Raw genomic sequence first — 8,894 nt, forward strand, 5'->3', positions numbered from 1 at the left:
CTTGGATCTCTAAGGAGGTGCTAATTTAGCCTCTGCCTGAGGCTACCCAGCAGGAGCTACGAAGAGATCTGCAGATTCCTCTTCTTTGTTTGGGGTTTGGAGGTGCCTAGATGAGGCCCAGCTATGAAGCAATGCAATCTGCTGTGGTGCCTTGGGCCTTCTTTTGGATGTTCTGTGTCTCTCTGACCCAGCTGCAGTTTGTTAGGTAATTGTAGATTGCAAAGGGCCAGGTCATTCATTTTCAAAAGCCTCTGCCACAGCTTGGGTGTGGTGGGGTCTCAGGGAATCAACAGGGCAGAGCAAACAGGTATGGCTTATCCTCAGTCCTGCCCTAAGAGGTCCCAGGTCTCAGTGTCCCGCAGTAATCGCTGCAAGCACCTCTGAGAGAAAGCCGCCCTCGAGTTCCGACTGATGCCAGACAGTCCAGTTTCTCCCCGTATGAGTCTGGGTCCCCAGAGACTCGCCTGGAACTGGAGTCCAGGGCCGTCGGGAGTTTGTGACTCCCTCCCGAATGAAAAAGACAACCGACTCCTCAGTTGCCAGCCCTTTCCACGTGCACCTCCGTACCTCTGCACCTTCCGCACCTCCTCTGAGTCTCAGTTTGCTTTTCCCTTTCCTTCTAGTTGTAGAATTTCCACTCAGTCAGCCTTCCTGTGGTTCTGAATGATGTCCATTTTGTCTTTTAGTTGTATTTTTGAAGTGCTTGTGTGAGACAGCAATTTCAGGTGTTTACCTATGCCGCCATCTTGGTTTCTCTGTCAAACATAGCTTTCGTGATCAAAATTATCCTCTGAGCCCTAGCCAGTTTGGCTCAGTGGATAGAGTGTCAGCCTTCGGACTGAAGGGTCCCAGGTTCGATTCCAGTCAAGGGCACATGCCCTGGTTGCAGACTCAATCCCCAGTAGGGGACGTGCAGGAGGCAACCAATCAATGGTACTCTCTCATCATTGATGTTTCTATCTCTACCTCTCCCTTCCTCTATGAAATTAATAAAAATATATTTAAAAAATTATCCTCTGATAATCTTATACCTTTACAGAATTAGTCAGAACTGATTATTTATAAATGACATTTAAAAAACTTGGATTTGTATACAACTTTTGGAAACTAGGACAAAATATTCCAGTGAACCTGAAATATTTATTTGAAAATAAATAATTAAAATGGTACGTAAACATCATCATCAGTCATATCTCCCCAAAAGCCTTTATTAGGATATGTGTGAAATTCAGAGAATTTAGAATTGATGAGAAGTTAACCCTTCAGTTATTGTAACATAGACACATTTTAATCAGTCTTTAAAATTTTTTTGCTGGAGAAGTTGCCAAAAGCTATAATGTAGTATTTTATTTTAGAATTAGAGGCGCAGTGCACAAATTTGTGCACTAGTGGGGTCCCTCGGCATGGCCTGTGGATCGGGCCGAAACCGGCTCTCTGACATCGCCTGAGGGTCCTGGATTGCAAGAGGGCATAGGCCAGGCTGAGGGACCCCACTGGTGCACAATCGGGGCCCGTTTAGCTCAGTCCCAATCAGCTGGACCCCAGCAGCAAGCTTACCTACCGGTCGGAGCATCTACCCTCTGGTGGTCAGTGCACATCACAGCGAGCGGTTGAGCAGCCTTAGCATATCATTAGCATATTACACTTTGATTGGTTGAGCAGCTAACCAGTTGACTGGACACTTAGCATATTAGGCTTTTATTTTATAGGATTACAAATGTGTTCATTGCATTCATTCCTTGAAGTAGACAATACAAAAAAAGTAATAGCATTCTTTTATAGGATAAGTAGCAAAGTGGACATGCTAAGCCAGTAAATGCATCAGTTGAGCTAAACATGTTCAACGTTGCCATGGAGAAGGTTTATACATAAAGAATAATAACATTCTCTATATCACAAGACAGAAGTTTATCCTGTTGTTCAAGCCTATTTTGTTTTGTTTTGTTTTTTGGTGTGTTTTTTTCTTGTTAAAAAATTGAGATGTGAAAAGTGTTAGGTGATATTTTAATAGATATTAAGCTAGATTCAAAATGTCAGACTACCAGAAGTCACGTCTACTTCACTTGTTTTATTGAGGGGTACATTGCAACCATAAAAGCATGCAGAGTGAAGAATTTGACACATTTAAAAACATTGAAGACCTATACCAAATAAGTGTGTTTTATTTTCAGTTGTAATAATAAAGAAGATAACTAAAAAAATAATAATAATATCTACCTGTGCTTTGGAACTATAACAATGTCACTGTTCAACACATTGACTGTATGTTTTATTTTGATTACACTACGTATAAGTCTGGAAAAGTTGGAATACAATGTAACATTTAAATTCCCTTTATGTTGTCTTCTAAGGAACTGAATACCCCATAACAAAAACACAAGCATTTTATAAATATCACTTGCTAGACTTTAAGCACCTGCTTAATTTTTAATGGGCCCTGAATATTTGTTATGTATATTTAGTAATTACAGCAAAATATAACATGCATTCCAAATTTTGTATTTTAACAGCATTCAAGATTAGTTGATCCTGGCGTGTGTTAAGGATGAGCTCAAATCAATGTAAAACACAACAAAAAACACTACTTCTATTTAAGTCATATTTTTAATTATAATATGTACGTTTCAACTATTCTTCAAATGCACAGCTGTACTGTTTTGATTGTTTATAATAAAGAATACTGTACCTACATGTCTTCTGGCTCATTTTCCCCTGCAAACCTCATAGCAGGATTCACTGCATGTGGGTTCTTTGAATTATCTTAAACTATCTTGTTTTGAAAGTGGAATGTTTTTAAAGTCCAATATGCTATAGATAATGATTTTAAATTAAGCATCTTGGAATGACTGGCATTAAATATAGAATCTTGAAGATACTTTGCTGTTATTTTAGAGAGGATATGCATAGAAGCTTTTTTTCTGAATAGTAGCAAATATTAAGTGATACTGCAGTATATAGGAAAGAATGAACAATTATCCTATCTAATAAAAGAGAAACATGGTAATTAGCCGTACGACCGCTACCATTCCCATTGGCTAATCACTGAGATATGCAAATTAACTGCCAACTAAGATGGCGGTTAACCGCCAACAAAGATGGCGGCTAATTTGCATACTGCAGGCAGGATGGGACAGCGCCATCCTGCCTGCCCCTCCGCCATCCAGGCCTGCTATCTGTGACCTGGATGGCAGGTGACCCAACCCAGGGCTGGCGGGGGTGACCACAGCTGTCCCCTACTGGCCAAGACCCCAACCGGCTCTCCCACCAGCAGACCAGGGCTGGCGGGGCGGCTTCGGATTCCGCCCGCAGTCACGCCCCACGATCCTTTCCTGCCAGCAGACCGGGGCTGGGGAGGCAGCTGTGGCTTCCGCCCGCAGTCACGCCCCCAACCCGGGACCGGCTCCCGCTGGCAGACCAGGGCTGGCCGGGCGGCTGGGGTGGTGTGGTTGTCATCACAGCTGAGGAAAGGGCAAATAGCAATATTAAAATATTTCCTCTAATTCCCTTTCAATGTGCACGAATTTCGTGCACCGGGCCACTAGTATTATTATAAATATATATTGCTATACATTACCTATAAGAAAAATGGTAAAGAAGGCTAATGGGGAAAAACTACAATGAAATCCAGGAAGATCTCTAAAAATATAAGTTGTCAATTCCCTCCATTTAAATTTCTTTGCAGTCCTAACACAAAGGGAAATATGTAACTATTTTGAGAAACTTACCCTTTTATTAACTTGAAACTTGATCAAGGTTTTTCTCTTCTCTTCTCTTCTCCTTTTCTCTTTTCTTTTCTTTTCTTTTTTTCTTTTTTCCCCCCTGGCCTGGTAACAGTTGCTTAGACATCATCTAGATATGCCAAGGTTTCAGATTGATCCCTGGTCAGGGCACATACAAGAATCAACCAATGAATGCAGCAGTAAGTGGAACAACAAATCTATGTCTTTTTCTCTCTCCTTCTCTTTCTCTAAAATCAATCAATAAAAAATTTTAAAAAAGAAAGCACTTCTTTTTTAAACAAAATGTTTTTTCTTAAAAAAAAAAGAAATAAAAAGAAATGGAGCTCTTTATTCAAAAGGACTATTTCATGGAATTCCAAAATTTAAGCAAATGAAACATATTCTAAGTCAGACAGATATAGGTGGGGATTAAGAAAATTCCAGTTTAAGCTGTAAATTTATGGAGAGCAGTGATTGTATCTTGTTTGTTTTTGCATCTCTCAGAGTGCCTGACCCTGTTTTTGCATCTAGTGTTTGGTATTGGCATTTAAAACACTAAGAGGTAGAGATTTTTAATATATTATGGCATACATATAAAACAGTGATTTTCAACTTTCTTTATCCCATGGCAGACATAATTAATTACTAAAATTCTGTGGCACACCAAAAATATATTTTTTGCTTATCTGATAAAAAAAGGATATAATTTTGATTAATTCACACCAGATAGCTATTGTTGTGTTGGCTGTTGTCATTTTTTTATTTGACAATCTAAGGGAAAAGAGGTCGGTGTCCCTGACTAAATAGTCAGGTATTGCATATTTTTAAGATGTTGTGGCACACCAGTTGACAATAGCTGACATAAAATACTGTCTTTAAACATTAGTCCATCTTAGAGAAGGAGTATTCTTATCATCCTAGAAACTTTCACATCTTTACTTATCAGATGGTTCTTATGCATCAGCTCCTACTAGATAGGCACTATGGATAACAATGACAACACAGTTTCTGCCTTAAAGAAGCTTACCAGTTTGTGGGGGAGAATGAACAAGTAAACCAATAAAGGTCAGTGTGACAAGCTGCTGGGGGACCGAGGCATGACATCTCCATCAGGCCCTGGGTGGGTACCCAGGAAGGCTTCTGGGCTGATCCAACTTGCCTTCCTTCCCATCAGTTCCTTTAGTCATTCTAGACATTCCCAAACAAGGTTAGGTGCCTATTCTCTGTACTCCCATCATAAATTGTGCTCATCAATGGTCAGTTATCAAGTCTTTCACCACATTGTTTACTTGTCCATCTCTCTACCAGGCAGGGAGCTCTTTGTGGGCAAACATTGTGTATTCATGCTCATCATTCTCTAGGTATTGTTTGTTTAGAAAGGCATATGAGTTCACATTGTAAAGGCAGAAATTGTATTTGTTTTAAAATTCTCCTTTTTAAAAATCAGCAAGTATTCCTCTCTTCAAAATAAAAATAATTGCAAGTCCAGTGACTATGCTGCAGCTAGTGGGAATGAGAGAAGCAGGCTTGTGGTTTAATTTGGAAATTCAGTTGACCCTTGAACATGCAGGGTTGGGGCACTGATCCCCAGGCAGTTGAAAATACACATATAACCTTTGATTCCCCCAAAACTTAACTAATAACCTACTGTTGACCAGAAGCCTTACTGATAACAGTCAATTGGCATATATTTTGTATGATATATGCCATGGTCTTATATATATATAAGTTTGGCATCTTCGCTGGCGCCCCACCCCCTTCACCCGGGGCCGGCCCAGCACTCCCCTTCCCCCCATGCCCGTCAGTGTTTTAATAACACAAAATGCAAGTACAAAACATTGTACAAGTATGCTTTTTACTACATGGAAGTGATATACATTTTGTATGATATACATATTATATACTGTATTTTACCCAAAAAAAAGTAAGCTGGAAAAAAACTGTTAAGAAAATCATAAGGGAGTGATGTCAGCATCATGGCAAAGGGAGAAGATTCCTTTATTTTTCCCTTTAAATCTACAAGTTGGGCAACTATAACACAACAATGGATCCCCTGCTCGACACATAAACGTGCCTGAGAAATCCACACAACTGTGCATCTGAAAGTGGATTTATTGGAATGAGTAGGGAAAGCAGGAAAGGGGGAGGACAGGGACAGTAGTGCAGTCACAGTTTGGTGCCACCTACAGCTTCAGTGAGGGTGGTAGCACTAGAGAAGTCTGGCTGAAGCCCCCACACTATAGCCTGGAGTGGAAGAGGCGCAGAGGGAAAAGGCAGCTCACTTTTCTCCTCCCCATTGCAACCCAGCCTGGTAGAAGCAGTGGGACACTTTAAACAGTACAGTGTTGCTGGCTGCCATTGGTGGCAGGGTGACAGAGTCATGAAATTGTGAACTTGCCTTACTTGCTCTGCCCATCCCAGCAGAGCCCGGCACAGGTAGTAAAAACACTTCCAACAACACAGTGGGTCCAGTGGCTATTGGCAATAAAGAGGCAGTGCTGGGGGCCCACAAAACAGGTTGTATACTACCTTCCACATTCCCCCACCATGGAGATGATGCCCAGTGTCTGAGGCAAGGTGGTCTTAGAGGTCCACCCAACACACCAGTATGTGGCATTTTCCTCAACAGATGTGAAGCCACTTCACCATGATCCCAGAGGCAGAAATAGCATGGGTGAGAAAATAAAAATGTGCTATAGCACCATCTACAGTAAAACAAAATAAATTATCCTACCTATCAATCTGCTGAATTGCTAAGAGCAAAATAATATCTAAGCAAGAAAATAGTTTACTACCTCAAATGTACAGGCAGAGAAACAATCCATCAAGTACCATGAATAACCAAGGTAACATGGAAATATATAAAATGAAATTTTCCAGAAACCAAACCTAAAGTCATGGAAGTCTACAGTTTAGATTTGTAGTTATGAACAAACTCAATGAGATTCAAGAAAATGGAGAAAGGCAGTTCAGTGGACTCAGGAATAAAATTAGTGAGCAAAAGGAGTACTTTACCAAAGATATTAAAACTATAAAAAAGAACCAAACAGAAATGCTAGAGCTGAAGAACTTAATAAAATGAGATGAGGAATGCATTAGAGAGCATTAGAAATAGAGCAGGGCAGATGGAAGAGAGAATTAGCGAGCTTGAAGAGAAACCTAGAAATGACTCAGGAGGAAGAAGAGAACTGAGTTTAGAATATGAAATAACTCTATGAGAACTATCTGACTATATTAGAAAGAGCAACATAAGACTAATGGGGATATACCAGAAAGATAAGAGAAGGGAATGGAGAGACTATTCAAAGAAATTGATGAGAATGTCTCAAACCTATGAAAAGAACTGGACTTTAGAATATGAGAAACTAACAAAACACCTAATTATCTTCATGCAAAAAGACCTTCTCCAAAACACATTTTATTAACACTGTCAAAAATAGACACTCAATGAGATTCACGAAAATGGAGAAAGGCAGTTCAGTGGACTCAGGAATAAAATTAGTGAGCAAAAGGAGTACTTTACCAAAGATATTAAAACTATAAAAAAGAACCAAACAGAAATGCTAGAGCTGAAGAACTTAATAAAATGAGATGAGGAATGCATTAGAGAGCATTAGAAATAGAGCAGGGCAGATGGAATGGAAGGAGATTTGACTTGGGTGGTGAACACACAACACACTATACAGATGATGTATTATATAATGGTAAACCTGAAACCTGTATAATTTTATTAACCAATGTCACCAAAAAATTAAATAAAAAGAAAAAAACAGTCAAAAATTAATGACAAAGAAAGAATTCTCAAGGCATGCACGAGTGGAGGGGGAGACCATAATCTACAAAGGAAATCCCATTAGATAATCAGATTTTTTAGTAGAAATATTACAAGCCAAGAGAAAGTGGAAGGAAATATCAAAAATATAAAGAGAGGAACCATTACTCAAAGATAATATATCCAGCAAAACTATCCATTAGATATGAAGGAAAAATAAAGGCTTTCTCCAAAAAACAAATGCTGAGATAATTTACCACCACAAGATCTGCATTACAAGAAATGTGGAAGGAGGTCTTTAAACATAAACAAAAAGACAAAAATTTAAAAACATTTAAGATGACTAACAAACAGAAGTAATTATTGCAACTGTACTTCATAAGAGGACATTAAACACTTAATTATAACAAAAGTTAAAGGGTGGAAAAGACATTAAAAATAACTATAGCCCGGCTGGCATGGTTCAGTGGTTGAGCATCAACATATGAACCAGGAGGTCACGGTTCCACTCCCAGTCAGGACACATGCCTGGGTGTGAGCTTAATCCCCAGTGTGGGGCATGCAGGAGGCAGCCAAGCAATGATTCTATCTCATCATTGATGTTTCTATCTCTCTCTCCCTTCCTCTCTGAAATCAATAAAAATATATTTTAAAAAAATAACTATAACTATTGTTGAGAGAACCAAGATGGCGGCATAGGTAAACACCGGAGTTTGCTGCCTCGAACAACCACTTCAAAAATACAACTAAAAGACAGAACGGACATCATCCAGAGCCACAGGAAGGCTGGCTGAGTGGAAATCCTACAACTAGAAGGAAAGAGAAAACCATACCGAGACTCAAAGGAGGCGCAGTGCGGAAGTAAAATACTAAGGTGCGGAGGTTGCATGAGGAGCGGGCTGGAGGCTGAGGGTGCAGTTGTCGTTTTCAATAGGGAGGGGGTCTCAGACTCTGAGCTCCAGTTCTGGGCAAGTCTCTAGGGACCCAGACTCATACGGGAGAAGCGGGACTGTCTGGCAGCGGAACTCGAGGGCAGCTTTCTCTCTGAGAGGCTTGCAGCGATTACCGGGACATTGAGAAGCAAACCTCTGAGGGCAGGACTCAGAGGAGCCATAACTGCTAGCCCTGTTGATCCCTGCAGGGAGGCTTTTGCTGAATAGCCGCAGGAAAAGGCTAGATTAGCACCTCCCTAGAGATCCAGGAGCCAGGAAGCCCGAAGGTCAAAGTGGGACTATCCAGTTTGCAGCTCCTTGGAAACATAAAAGACATACTCAGGGGGCAGACTCAGTGAGCACCAAAGCCCCACTGAAGCAAGTCTTGCCCCAGAGTGGTGTCTCCAGCACAGAAGTTCTCCCACTGCAGACACAGCTGATTCTCACAGCCAATTGACCTGGAGGTCAATT

Source organism: Myotis brandtii, unplaced genomic scaffold (assembly GCF_000412655.1).
Source record: "Myotis brandtii unplaced genomic scaffold, ASM41265v1 scaffold166, whole genome shotgun sequence".
In the NCBI taxonomy this organism is placed as follows: domain Eukaryota; kingdom Metazoa; phylum Chordata; class Mammalia; order Chiroptera; family Vespertilionidae; genus Myotis; species Myotis brandtii.